Raw genomic sequence first — 15,957 nt, forward strand, 5'->3', positions numbered from 1 at the left:
AACTTTTTGTGGCATCACCAAAGAACAGTGCGGTTAGTATGCGTTCAAGTTCTGCGAGCGCACGCGCTCCCGTACTTTTGACGGCATTGCCGTGTGAAGTTGGCCGGGATTTGATAGCACTGGGGAATCACGGCATTTTGTGCCCCAAAAGATTTCCAGTGGCGTAATTTTTTGTTATTGCACAATTAACGCATAGCGATTGACGAAAGTAATTTCTCCTGAGGAAAATAATATCATCCTACGTTCGTAAAAACCCGTGATATTAAAACAAAAATAAAATAAAAATAAAATCCGAAGAGCGCAGGGGCCTGCCCATAGCGGGCGGTATTGAGAATAACGCCTGCTTGATAACATTCAGGTTTCACATTTCGGCGGCAGGGTGCATACTTCAAAAGGCCAGGCCAGGGGGTCTCCGAAAATTGAGGTGTTGTGGCTAAGTAAGGACTATATTGACGTCCACGGTAAAAATCTTTGCAATTATTTTGCCGTCTGTAACGTCACTTCCGTAAAACGTAAAAATAGCGATTTTGCTATTTCGCAATTCGACGTCCCCCGTCAAATACAGCTGTCGCGGTGTACGTCATAGACTTCAGAGATGGCAGTAATGACATTACTTTAATGCAATTACAGTAATTAAAGTACTTTTTGGAGTAATGAGTAATCTAATTAATTATTTCTCTAGGCTAGTAATTTAGTAGTGTAATGAATTACTTTCAGGCACTATTTTCGAGAAAAATACTTATTACTTTTGAAATTACTTTTGTCCTAAATTAGAAAATTCGTTTGCAAGCTTGAAGAAAGAATAGAAAAATTATTTTGCATGGTGAAATGTTGTGAAAGTTCATCAGAGGAAATAATTAACGGCCACCTGAGCGTAAAGCCTTGTATGAAGAGCTGGACTGACGCACAAAGGAGGGCTGGAAAGGCGAAGGATAAAAGCTCAATTGCGTGTAGACATCGCTGGAAGGCAACGGCTTACGAACTCCAGGCACGACAGATTCACGGCGTCGCGTCATCACGACGATACTAGACTTTGTTCATTCCTAAGCTGACAGTGCTGTGGGAGCTACAAGCTAACCAGAACCAATCAAACACTTCCTTTTAATCACGTGTCCCGTCCCAACAAAAACAACACAACAATCTAAGCCTGATACAGCGATCACCAAGAAAATAACAAAATTTAATTCGAGCACCTTCAAGACTTTTTGTTCGTACCTCGAATACCGTTCAACATGTGTTTCCAGAAGGCTTCGTTCTTCTGGAATAGTCTGTGTGCGTGTGTGAGGGGGGGGGGGGGGGGGGGCGAGAGGGATATTGAGCGAGGTTTCTAAGCGGAATTACTGCCCTACGCGAATTCTAAAGTCATAGCAAAAGTGTGGGTGCAATAAAGTTCCCTTTCCTTTTTTATTGTTTTTACAAATTAATGCAGATTTTAGTGTATGTTGCATACCATAAGTTCAAACCGTGTGTTCTTACAAATAAACGTGTGAAATACACGTGGCAAGGCACCCTGCCATCCACTCAGTGCCGAGGGCATTCCGTTTCTTTTCTTTTTTTATTTCTATCATCACTTTACTTCTACATTCTTCAATCCTCTCAGTTTTACTACAAACGTTACAAGAAATATATTTGCGACGAGAGAATCAAGTTCTCCTGTCATGTACGCGCGAAGTAAAAATAACATTGACACACAAACAAGGGAGACGAGGCAGATGTCTAACCAGGTTTTTTTTTTTTATAAACAAACTTGCGCTCTGATGTAAAAAAAAAAACAAAGAAAAAAAGAAGCGTTGGTGGAGCAGACGCGCACGCCTTGAAATTTGACTTGGTGAAACAGACGAGCCAATCGAGCAGCTCCAAGAGTGCAAACATTCTTAGAGCTTCGTCGTCTTTGTCCGTTCACTCTTCACCGGCGAAACCCAATCACGCACACGCCGTGATTCTGAGCTTGTTTCTGAGGGGAAGTGGATCCGAAAGTAGCAACTGCACAAAAACGACGAGAGCCGTGACGATGCACTTTTGGTCCTGCTTAATTGGCTTCGGTCAAGCCTTTAGGCTCTTTCACACAAATGCATTTGCTTAAGACTGTTTTTTTTTATATCTTACGACGAGATAATAAACTGGAATGCGGGTGCCCTCTATGAGGTGACCCTGGGGACAGCTCTTTTCACTAGCACGAAGGAAGGTTTTGCGGTATTTGCTAGGGGGGGGGGGGGGGGGGGGGGCCAAATATAAGTGTCTATTTATGAGAAATGATCGTTTATAACATTTCCAAAAGATTTTCGAGTCACAAGAGAAAACTTAATGAGCTAAAATATAAGAAATATACGGGAATGTCAAGGGGTTCAACGGCTACGCTTCGAGTATCGGCACTCTTTTCACCGATATTGTTGTGAACGCCGTCATCTTGGTGGTTACTACAAAGCAAACGTAACTGCCGATCGTCATGATTCAAAAGTGCGACTTCCTTAGCATTAGTTTCGATGTTAGGAACCTCACGTAATATTGCTTTTCTTTATCGCGAACTGTTTAATCATTTGTGGAGGACGGAAAAGCGTTTCTTGTGATTTCAGATAAAACTTCAGATAACTGAGAACCATCGTTTTAAACACCAAGATGTGTGTGAAGCGTAGCTTATTTAGTGGCTCTAGTTTAGTCCGACCGCACAAGCACAGAAAGAGAACAAACTGCTTGATCTCATGCTCTTGGCGCTGCTTCAGTGGCTTCATCAGCCCACAGCGTTGGCTGCGCTCCGAAACAAAGTAAAGCAAAGCAAATATTCAGATCTTAGGGTTTTACAAGCCAAATCAACAAAAATGACATGACACCCCCCCCCCCCCCCCCCAAAAAAAAAAAAAAAAAAATCCGGGTTTATCTTGATTAACTGGATATCTTTTGACGTGCAACCGAAATCTCAGATTGACCTCCGTCAGATTGCGGGCACCTCGGCCGATATCTAAACCCGACAAATATGAATTCATGGGCCAGCGCGTTGGCTCAGAGACACTTAGACGTATTAATGTTTTGTATTTTTGTTTTAATATCATTGCCGCTTAAGAGCCACCGAAGTGGTTATTGAAACAAAATATAGTCGAAGCATTCCGACAAGCATAGTTTGATTGCGAAAATGATTTTTTTCAAGTGAAAAAAAACATTCAAATCTTTTCGCATGCTTGGCGGAATTTCAAATAGCTGAATCTATTTCATGGCATCCATTTCATTTGGATCGCGTCAAGCATGTGTACCGACCACCGTGGTACCGACGCACAGCAGAACGCGCGCAAAAGCAGCTGTGGGGCACGCGCTGCCTCGCGCTTGTTGTTCTGACATCTTTGGCTCGCTCACTGGGGGCATCCAGGCATCTGACATCCTGACATCTGACGCTTTTTCTGTCTTTCACGTGGCGTTCCAAGTAGCACACGACAGAAAATACACATCAAGCCATTTTTGAACACGTGTCCCCATCTGCATTTTATAGTAAGAAACAGCAATTCGCCGTAACTAAATGGGAAACGATTGAGGTCTAATAACATTCTTAACGTGTAATATATCAATACGAAAGTTCTGAAAAATGTAATTTCGAAGGATGGGCTTTATAATTTAATGTCTCGTAATTTTGATTAATTGACGTGATTCCGTTTTTATAGCACCATAAAATAATACCATTTTAAACTTAATTTTTTATTTTAAACTATACATCATCTGTAAAGTTTGTTGCTTACTTTTTTCATTTATTATATCCAACGAAACGCTCACGCAAAATATCGTGGACGATGGGACGTTATAACTCGAGAAATAAATTTTTTAATGTTACAGACTGTGGTCTATTAAAGGTCGAATAAATAACTAACGACTTAAAATATTTGTAATATTGAGACATTAAACTATTGTTGAAAAACAGCTCTTTAATTTGACATTAACTTTATAATTTTAGGATATATAAAAAGAAAGTTATAAACCGTAAAATAAACACCAAAACTTCATGGACGGTGGGGTTGTACCTTGAAGTTGAACCGGTATATAGAGAGTGCCTTTATGAGCGGTTTACGCATGGCGGTAACATCTAAACATTTCGCTCGCCACGTTTTTTTTTATTTTTGAAGCGCAGCTCCTAGGCGCTTGTTTCCGGCTTGAGCGGCGTCGCCGTCACCGTCGGCGTCACGGTCACAGTCACCGACGGAAGTCACGTGACCGTGACCGAGAGTTCGCGTGACCCTTGTGAGGTCACGTGGCCTCACGAGGGTCATGCAACCTTATGAGAGTCGCGTGACCTCACGAGGGTCACGTGACCTCACGGGATCACGTGACCTCATGAGGGTAAAGCGACCTCACGGTTACGCCGACGGCGACGCTGCTCGGAGGGAGGAGTAGCAGGCAGGATGAGGAGGTGAAGAGGAGGGAGGAAGGATATACCCTCCCCTCAACACCCTTCCCTCCTCCTCCTTCTCAAGAGCTGTATTCTAATTTGGCATTCCAGGAAGTTGTAAACGGCTTTCATTTTTTTAGAGCGCAGCTCTTAGGCGCCCGTTTCCGGCTTGAGCGGCGTCGCCGTCACCGTCGGCGTCGGCGTCGGCCCAACCGCGCGGTGCATTCTGGGTAAATTTTCCCGCTAAATATAGCAAAAAAATTTTCCCCACTAAATTTAGTCGAAAAATTTCCCCACTAAATTTAGCTAAAAAAACATTTCCCCGCTAAATTTAGCTGAAAAAATTCTCCGCTAAATTTAGCGGAAACATTTCCCGCCAAATTTAGCGGAAATATTTTCCCAACACATTTAGCGGAAAAACTTCCCCGCTAAATTTAGCAGAAAAAATTTCCCCGCTAAATTTACCGGAAATATTTTCCCGCTAAGTTTAGCGGAAAACTTTCCCCGCTAAATTTAGCAGAAAATTTTCCCCTAAATGGGAGGCGAGCAAGAGTGGAGGAAGGGCATAGCCTTCTCTCTGTACCTTCACCTCCTCCTCCTCAAGAGCTGCGCTCTAATTCGGCGTTACAGGGAGTTGTAAACGTCTTTCATTTTTTTTTTGAGTGCTTAAAATATTATTTTCGGCATGAACCCCTCGCCTTGGACGGGATACTGTGGTAGGCTAGAAAGGTTACATCAATTACATAGTTATAAAGTTGAGATATGTGCTCTCATCTAACGAATTGTAGCATTCACATACGTATACTAGTGATGGACCGAATCTGCCGAACTTCAGATTTGGCAAAGTTCGGCAGATGCCGAACTTTTGAAGGAAAGTTCGGCGAAGATTCGGCGAAAATTCGGCAAATGTCTGCGCACGCGCGAGAACGCGACGGGACCATGGATTGCAAATGGACGCCGTGTAGTCGTGCGGTTACCATCGCGCGGTGGAGTACAACCAGCGGTTGCGGCGCGGTGTGGAGTAGGCAACACGGTAACTTCGCGTTTGTGAGCGAGTATGGTTCTCTTCAATATTGTTTTTGGCCTCAAGAATACAAGGTCGACCAGTAATTTGCGCAGTCCACTGCAAGTTACAAATGATGCGGTGCATTCTGGATAACGTGTTTCTCATTTGGCCTTTCCAGTGATGCAACGAGGTAGTTGAAACATTGGCTGACAATTACTTTAAAGCATTCCCCACAATTATAATAATCTTGTTTTCGGCTCAGAAGCAGTGTGTGCAAAAACAAAATAATATAGCGTTTTTCAATTAGCGTTATTTGACGATTTTAATGTATCTGCATAGAACTAAACACAGAACTATAATGCTCGACGTTGGACATCCACCATCTTCCTAAACTTCCGTGCGTGTGCTAACACCAGAAACCGACATTTTAAAGGTTTAAAATGAGACGCTGCGAATATGGGACGCACACTTTCATGCACGACTGACGTCAAGTGACTCAAATCGAGAAACATGCGTATTTACAATAATATTTTTATCTCTTCTGGTAAAGGCTCAGCAACCGCTGCATTCGTTTTCGAACACGAAACGGCGACTCTCAGAGAAAGCAAGAACGCAGTGGTATATCGCCTTCATTTTAGCAATCTACACACACCTGCAGGCAACGTTACCTTGCAGGCTTGCACTGAAGATTCCTCCAAACCGAAACTCTCGTAGCGTGATTCGTGACTGCGCCACGCTCGCTACTACCCAACCTCGTTGTCGCACCACTTCTGCAAGCAGTCGCTAAAATTGCCAGTAAACACACAAAAACGACACCGATACAATTATCTACTACATAATTTAGTAGTAACTGTCAATATGCATTACATGTTGCATTTAAGTTAATAAAAAAAAAACATTTTTGCCGAATATTCGTCGAATCTTTACAAAAGTTCGGCAAAAGTTAGACTTTGCCGAATCCCAAGATTCGGCGTCGAACTTTCGATTCGGCAAAAGTTCGGCCCATCCTTAGTATATATATATATAATGGGATACACCGCTCTGGGGGCTTTGAACAGGCGATGCTACGATTTTTGTACTTTGCGCAAATACCACTTAGATCGTATCCCTGGCCTTAAAGGCCTGTAAGAAAAAACGTTAATTTTCACAACACGCAATCGAAGTCGAACAAGAAATGAAAGAAAAACGAGCCGCGTTGACTCCTCAACTCGCAGCCAGAACAAGCGGCCATGTGATCTGGAGCCAATTATAGGCCGCTAATGTTGATCATAGCCACGCGCTGGGGTTCGCGAAGCACAGTACACGCGCTGAGTTCCAGACATTGTTATGGTTCCACTATTCTTATCATTGCAGCGAGTGGACACGGGCCACTACACGAATACTTGTCCAGCTATTGATTATGACGAGCCCGAATCGAAAGCTCACGCAATGATCGGGTCCAATCTATGAGCCACATTCAAATATCGTCATTGGAGGATACTGCGATGCCCCAGTTACGTCAAGTTTCGCGAAGGATAGATTGTATGACAATTACACCGCAACAAAGGCGTTTCTTAGCTAATGGCGGTGCGTGCGAGTAGCCTTCAGTCCCACCAGTACCAGCAAGCTCGTGTAAATTGAAAAATATTCCAATTGAACATCGGTGGACCTCCCCTTTAAGTTCGATAAGAGCATTCTAAGTTTATAAGGCCTAATTGATTATGTTTCTTTTTTTTTTTCATTTAAACCGGCTGCTTCAGCACACTTGTGCCAAGACAAAAAAAAAAGAAAAAAGAAACAGCGCTCCACGTGTTTAAGCAACGCAAGTATTGAGTTAATCAAGATATTTTTGCAATGTGTTCAGCTCGCTAATTAACAAAAATGAATTAGCTAACTTTTTAAATGTTAATTCGTGCGCGAACTTTCCAATACAGAGGTTGTAGAGCGTGTCATCCCATCATGTCGTTTCTATCAAGGTACCCACGTGACTAAAGGCACGAACATCGCTGTTGTCTAACGGGTAGTCACGTGGAATTTTCTTTTAATCTTGCGCGCGTTTCTTTTAAAGCACGAAGAATTTAGCCAAAGTGCTACTTTGACGGAAAGAACTCGACTAGATGTTTCTCGACACGGTGTCTGGTTGGTTGGTGAAACGATTTGTGTAGTTAATTACGATAACAAACGAGACTCTAGCCTATTAAATAGGTGTGTGGTGCTCTGCACCTTTCACATTTCTTAGAGGGACAAGCGGCTCCTAACCCCATGAAACACAGCAATAACGGGTATGTGATGCCCTTACTATGTCCGGGGCCGCACACGCGCTACACTGAAAGCAGCAGCGTGATTTTATCCCTGCTGTAAAGACTGGGTAGACCGTGGAACCTCCTTTGTGATTGGGATAGGAGCTTGCAATTGTTCCCCTTGAACGAGGAGTTCTCTGCAAGCGCGAGTCATAAGCTCGCGTTGGTTACGCCCCTGCACTTTGTACACAACGCCCGTTGCTACCGATTGAATGATTCAGTGAGGTCTTCGAACTTATACCCGGAGCGGCCTTTGTGTTGTGCGGGTGTGTTGGAAAGATGACCAAACTTGATCATTTTGAGGAAGTATAAGTAATGTAGGGTGTGCGCAAAATTTTATTTTAAGGAGGTAACTAGTTATTTTATATTAATTAGCCAGAAAAAAAAAAAACTATCTGGTTTTCGTGGGTCAAAGTGACAATACTGCGTTGTTTAAGCATGCGTAACGCGCGCCAGGTCTTTTTTTTGCACAAGTTAGTTTAAATATTTTTTTTTTATAATGTTTGTACAATCCTGCCTGTTCGCACCTAGATTTCATCGAAGAAATGATAGCTGACTAGGGGCTGTAATCTGGACACTTGGCGGAAAAGTCGGCGAGAAGTCAGGCGACTGTGATTGGCCAGCGCCTAGGTTCAGTGCGGCGTCGGCCAATCAGGGCCGCCAGATTTCTCGCTGACCTTTTCGTCAATTGTCCAGATTAGGGCCCCAGGCCGTTGACGATAGCTTTCTTTCGAATTCCAATATTCTTAAACGTACATGAAACGTCAATATTTATTCACCTCTGTGAATGTAAATACGAGCTCTAAAGGGGGCACTTCTAGTTAGAGAGTGCAAGGATTACTTAAAGAGACCGAATAGCAATGCATTATCGGGTACGAGTGAAATGCGAAGAGCGGAGTGCGTGGCGTTCGATACGTGCTCCGCGACAGAGGCGACTAGGAACTGATAAAACTGCGGAGTGTAGAGAATTACTACGAGGGTATGCACATCTGAGTGGGAACGCACCCTCGAGCGCCCATTCCAACCCGTAGTTTTATCAGTTCCTAGTGTCTTCTATACCTATTAGCGGAAAACAAACAGCGCAAGGACAAGGACAGAGTAGTAGGCGGTAGACACACACAGCGCCGTGTGTGTCTACCGCCTTCTACTCTGTCCTTGTCCTTGCGCTGTTTGTTTTCCGCTAATATGAATGACCAACTAGCCCAATCGTCAACACTTCTATACCTACTTCGTTTCACCGTACGTCCAGACACAGCCGACGCTAAGAGCTGGACCAACCAGACAACGTCTAGAACGCACGGTCGTGGTGTTCGTCATATTTTTGTGCGTGTTCTATCAACTCTGAACCAATCATAAAGAAAAAAAAAAAGGCCTAGTGATTTGTCATTTTGGCGCTGCTTGATTGGTCCCATTTGCTTGTAGCGTCGGCTACGTCTGGACTTAAGCAAAAACGAAGTATAGGTAGCGCAACATGCATCGTAGGTCAAACACTCCGGTGTTTTCAGTTCATTCGTACTCGATAGTACGGTTTTCCTGCCTATTAAAAAAGAAGACATTGATGCCGTTATTTTTCTGGAACTTACAATAACATATCAAGCAAGAAACGTTCAATGACGTTGACCCGCTATGTGGGATTTTTTTTTTTTTTTTAAATGATTGGCGTGTGAATTGTTATTATACCAGCTCCTGTGGGTGTGCGAGTTCGAAACGTGTTTGAACTTTTAAAGCTGACAACACACCTTTTTCTGCTTCTCTGTCAACATCACTGGCATTGTGCAGAAACGCCTACATGTTTCAACACGTCAGGGGACGCTTAGGCAAGGGCAAAATCGCATGTCATGTCATGTCATGTCATGTCATGTCATGTCACGCCACTGCTGCTTGGGCGTGCGAAGAGCGAAATATTGATTTTGACCAATAGCAAAAGAGTATTGCATTACATAGAGCGAATTCGACTTCATGGTTAACAAGATAAAAAAAAAAGTACTACCTTAATTTTTGGAAACCGTTTGACGACGACTTTTGGGTTTTCGGTGACTAACAACCGAAAAATACAGAGGAGCAAACACTGTACAACTTCAAATCAACTATTCATGCCAACACGGTGATGTCATTGGTGTAAGTAATTTGGGACCCACGAAAAGAACTTCCAGACCACGGGCATATTTATTACTTTTATTCATCCCAATACAATCTGTTATTAGAAGCTGACCTGTCCAAATAAACAACCTAGACGTTTTTGCTTTTGCACTCCTGTGCCACCACGCGTTAATGTAGAGCGCTCCCCCTCTCCATCCCCCCCCCAAGAAAAAAAAAATAGAGAACAAAACAATTAGTGTATCTTTTTACCACAAAAATAAACTGTATCCTCAAATACTCAGCCGCAGCCCAAATGTAGCTGTAGCGGCCTAAACCACATGCCAAAGTTTCGAAACTAACCGTTACCTTGCGCAAACCTTAAAAGCCAGCTTCGAAACTTTTCAAGGGAAAGATCATTCTCGTTGAAGCCCACAATACGAGGATGCATGGCGTGACCGGGAACGCGACAGGACAGCACACGACAAAACAGCACGCGACAAAACAGCACGGTCAAAACAGCACGGTCAAAACAGCACGGTCAAAACAGCACGCGTCATAACAGCACAGCGACAAAACAGCACGGCGACAAAACAGCACGCGTCAAAAGAGCACGCCACAAAAAAGCACAGCTTCAAAACGGCACAGCGACAGAAGAGCACGTGCCAAAACAGCACGGCGACAAAACAGCACGCATGTAGCAACTTCGAGCGCGCTCTTCTCCTCTCGGGGCGAATACTTTCGAACCTCCTTGACCCTTTCATTTATTGTCGCTAGGTTGTAAAGGATGGGAGCCTACTACTACCACTACTTAACTACGCTGATCTCTGAAGAGATTGGGCAGTTAGAGGTGATATCTTCTATCTTCGCGTCGGTGTAGGCCGCGTTTTTGTTCTTTTTAAATATTTTTTGTGGAACCAGCCAAAGAGGAAAAGTTATTGGGAAGAAGAAATACATAATTCAAGTTATGAACCGTCTGGTTTGCGCCTGTCCGTTGAAGTTCCGTAGTACTCGCTGTTTCGTGATTACCACCTAAGCGTAAAACGCCCCCCCCCCCCCCACCAAAAAAAAAAAAAAAGTGGAAGATGCGTTGATTGCAGATGCATTGGTAGAACCGGTAATATAAGAGACTTTAATGTCGAGCGCATTCAAGGTGGACCATGGGCACCGATTGTGCAGGGTTCATCCACTGGGAATAAAATGTCCCTGAAACACGCGGCTGCAGCTTGCAGGCGAGAAGTTACTTTGAGTTAAATTCACAAATTAATGCCGCCGAAGGGCCTCGATCGAGGGAAAACCGGTGAAGCAGAAACATGCCACAGCCTCAATGCTGTTGCCCTACAGCATGGGCAGAGCGCACCGTTGCCGCAAACGCTTTCTGTTTTTTTTTTTTTTTCTTTTATCTAACGACAACACGTTGCCATGCGAATGATTCATTTACTGTAGACGACATCAACAGCAAACTTGCGCGCCAAAATTAGCGGAACTGCTCAAGAAATAGCCAGAATACGCACCAGCGGAGGCTTCGGTGCTGCCCAAGGAGCCTTCATGTGTCGCATCGAGTATACTCCCCACTCCGAACTTGCTCCCAACAGAACGGATTCAACGAATTGGCCTAGACCCTTCATTCCTTTACAGTACCTACTTTGAGACATGCATTTTTTACCTCCTTACGCTATATTTAGGGTTCAGCGTTTTCGGCTAAAACCGAATAATACCGGTAAAGGTACGCCGAATTCATTTATCCAAATTCGGTTTTAACTGAAAAAGGTCATTATTTTCCGAGGCGTTTGGAGGGGTGGGTTGGGGGGGATGTGACTTATGAATGACCGTATGGCCACTTCCTTTCGCAGCTTTCAGCTTGTCTCCGAGATCGGTTTAACTCTCAACAAATGCTCCGGCGGCGCAGGGGTCTTCAGGACGAAATCTGGGTTTTTCACCTGAGTTTTGTGTGCCGAATTCTTTGTTCAAAGAAGACAGTTTATTCGTGACCTGAAAAATGAAAATCAAGGGCATCCGTAAATGCCGCACATTTTATAACCACCCCTAGCTTCCGTATACTAGAGGAGGGCATAAATACGATTGTTTTATTGTTGTTTCTGTGGTCTGCGCGAATTTAAAACCTCTCGCAGTCGTGAAAAAAAAAAAACGCACTGAGTACCAATGCTTGCAAATTCCTGCATTTTGATATTTTCCTCTCCGACCGAAGTGGTAGTGAACCTCATGTTCGTTATTTATACAAATACGAGCATACGACGATAATGTCAAATCACGAGAGGGCGCAAGTGCGTAATTACAAAACAGGTCACGTCAGCTGTCACAGACAGCAAGAAATAACAAAACCAGTTCACAGTTTACCTAATATACATTTTAAAGAAACGCTTTTAAATATTGAATTTTCGTCAGTATACTGATCTTCGTCAATAAACCGGAAAGGACCGAGAGGTTTATGAGTCCACAAATATTCACCGCAATAAACCGAAAACTTTTGTTTGGAATAAAAACAGAAAAAAAGTTCGCGGAATTTCGAAAATAATAGAAACCGAAAACGCCAAACCCTAGCTATATTGTCAATATCCTGTTTTGACACTGAGTTTTTTTGTCGCGGTTCTGTTTTGACGCTGGTCTCTTTTGTCGCTGTGACCCTTTGACGCTGTGCTCTTTTGTCGCTGTGCTGTTTTGACGCTGTGCTGTTTTGACGCCGTGCTTTTTTGGCATGTGCTCTTCTGTCGCTGTGCCGTTTTGACGCTGTGCTGTTTTGTCGCGTGCTATTTTGACGCGTACTGTTTTGTCGCCCGGCTGTTTTGACGCTGTGCTGTTTTGATGCGTGCTGTTTTGACCGTGCTGTTTTGTCGCGTGCTGCTTTGTCGTGTGCTGTTCTGTCATGGTGCCGGCGTGACCGTACTGGGATTGTACCCCATTTTTCATTAACTTTTGCACCAAACAACTCAATACCTTTGAATAAGAAAATAGTTATTTCTCAAACTTTCACATTTCTTCCCGACCCCTAGTGCTACATTTGGACCCGGACAGAGATTTCGGCGATGCTAAATCTATTTTTGCACTGAGAAAAAAAATTTTCTTTTTTTGGGGGCGGACAGTTTGTGCATCAACGAATAGATACACAGTAGTGCAAAAAGCAAAAATATTTTGTCGTTTAGTTGGACAGGCCAACCCCTAACATGCATTGCAGTGGAATGGATGAAAATAATTAATATGATTTTGCTCTGCAAGTTTTTTTCCTCGTCCGAAATGACTTGGACCAATCACAACACACTGCCATTAAAAAGTTGTATAAAGTTTACTCCTCTCAGCCTCTTCTTTTTTCCGAGTTAGTTGCTCAAAACTAGACGTTTTTGAAGCCCTTATGGACGACACCAGATTCAACGCAAAACTATTGCGCCGACTAAGGTTATTCATAAAACAACAGGGTCTGAATTCCGCTATTCAGAAAAAGATGTTATTTTTTCTGAATAACGGTTTCTTTTAAACGATTAAAGATAAAACAAATTCGGCAATTTAAAATATTCAGTAAGAAAGTCTTCTTTGATTACTATCGTGGTATATGCAATAAGAGTTGTGCAGTGTTCTGCGCCCTTGTAAACTTTTTAAAACCTAACTAGTTTGGAGGAAACTCTACAATAGGTGCTCTGCCGTCTGAATGATGCACACTGTTCTTTTGCACCTTAGTTGTTGGACAATAGCAACCAGGACGTCCTGTTCTAATCAAGTAGATGGCGGCCAGTACTGGAGCAAGAGCCGATCTCTGGACAGTTGTTATTCATTTTACGGGCAAGTTCATAAATCATTTTGTTTTAAACATTAGGTGGTACGCGCACAGCAGCTCAATGAGAAAAACAAAACAAACACGAATGGTGAGACAGTCAATTGTATCTACCTTGTATCACGACGCCTTTTCAACAACCAAAAGTTTTCACTTGCAATCTAAGTGCTGAAACATGATGTAGGCAAAGTTAAATCACCCAAGCGCTTTGATGACACCTCCAGTCAATCATGTCTATATTCTATATTCACACCTTCCAAACAAATCGAGATGATTGGGCTAAAATAAAGCATCCCGACAAAACAGAAATTCTAGCCAAACGCGCAACTAGACGAATTGGAGATTCTAGCCAAATCGGGCATTCAACCAATTTGAAGCGTCCTGCTAAAATTGTTTGTTTTTTTTCAGAAAAATTGCGCCAAACAAATATCTCAGCCCGATCTGTACTCTAACACCCAAACCCCAAGTCATGTAGATTCCAAATACCTAAGCCCCCCTCCCCCTTTTGGTGCCCAAATGCCTGCTTGCACACTGCTTTTTAAGCCTGTTGCTTTTGTTTTGTTGCAGTTCAGACCACGCACTGTTTTGATTATTTGTTTCTACACGAGGCTTGAGCGCATGTTATTTTTCTCATTGGGATAATTGTAACAAATTCCATGTTCCCCGGTTATGTTCCCCGACAATCTGGGTACCATTACCGCTTTTAAATGGCGCACAATCAAGCTTCCCCTAATTTGATTCGCGTAAGTTCCGGTGGGCACGTCCGTTTTATGGGTGTAGGAACAAATGGTTCCGGAACTAATGGTCCCGGAACTAATGGTCCCGGAACTAATGGTCCCGGAATAAATGGTCCCGGAACAAATGTTCCCGGAACTAACGGTCCCAAGTCCAAGGTAGGAAAAAATGGTCCCGTAAGAATATCGTTTAAAAACTAAGATACACCATGCAATATATTTCACCCTTTATGCACTCTGTGATTTCCTGGTGGAATGAAGGATCTCGTTTATATTTTGAGGCCGGTTACTTCGAAGAAAGTGGTCGGGAATCGAACTTAATTTTCTTCAAAATCGTCAGAACAGTTATCTCCTAACTGTTAATTTAGAGACCTAATAAGATAATATAGGAGTTACTGCTATTTTCATATAAGGGGCTTTACGATATTTATAGTATCAGTAGGCTCTTTTGAAACGAAAAATGAGTACCCTTAGTCATTCTCTTGAAGCCATGAAACTCGAATTACTTCTATCTCGCCATGACCCGTGATGGTAACACACAGAACGAGCGGAGCTCGATGCCTTTATAGGTGCATTAGGTTTCCATGTACATTTGGTGTTTCTCCATGTCTCTTTAACCAGATCAGCGACTGCACTAGCTAGGTTAAACTATATTTTACGACAAGATGTTCAGATATTATAAAATTTATTGATAACGCATATATGGACGTGCCTTAGCATCTTAAACCTGGTGTTCAAAACCGAACAGTGCGACTGACACCTCGAAGCAATTCCTCTATCGTCTTTGCTCCCTGGTCGTTCTGGGTGGAGAGACTGTGCACTCGGCGCTGCATCTGGACCAGCGCTGTTTTTGTTTTCTTCTCCGCAGGGATGGGCAAAAAAGATGGAAATATGTATCGAAATACAAATACAAAATACTTCGTCAAAAATGCATTTAATTACAAATCTAATTACATTTCCAAAAAAGCATTTATGTACAAGATACAAATACAACCAAATGTGTTTGGTCTCCTCCAAATACTTTTCCAAATACATTCCTCAAAATTTGCGTCAGCGGCTTCAGGGCATCTGCAACGGGTTTCTGGGTATCTCATTTTAATTTTGCATCGCACACTCGGGAGTTAGTGTGCGAGGCTCTAGTAAAGTAATAGAAATATAATCACAAAAAGAAAATGTAATCAGCGTGGACGTAATAGGTTGAAGAAGTAGAGCTTCAAGCACTTTTTTTTGTCGATTACATTTTGGTATAGACCAACAAAGAACCGAGACGACAGAGCCGCAGCACTAGCTAGAGAATTTTTTATTGTCGCAACTCGCACCAGTTACCAAAATCTGGACGACCCGCGCATTTCGAATGTTCCAGGCAAAAATATGGATGGAAATCAGGCTGGAAAGCATCACAAGTTGTCGCAGGCACTTATTTAGGCAGTCTGCCAGTTGAACGTCGATTTCATCACTATTCTTTCCCTGGACTAGCACCGTAATTACAAAGTCACTAAACGCTTGTGATTGATTGAGAGACACTGCATTCGGTGCAGAACGTAGCTTTCTTCCTGCTCTAGACATTGACAATAAATTTGAGGGATGTATTTTCCCCCACAAAATTGTATTTAATTACAATTGTATTTGAGATACCCACGTTTCAGTATATAAATACACACGTCAAATACATTACCCAATTTGTAATTAAATACAAATGCAAAATACACAAA

This window comes from Ixodes scapularis, unplaced genomic scaffold (genome assembly GCF_016920785.2).
Source record: "Ixodes scapularis isolate PalLabHiFi unplaced genomic scaffold, ASM1692078v2 PGA_scaffold4__175_contigs__length_147842914, whole genome shotgun sequence".
Lineage (NCBI taxonomy): Eukaryota > Metazoa > Arthropoda > Arachnida > Ixodida > Ixodidae > Ixodes > Ixodes scapularis.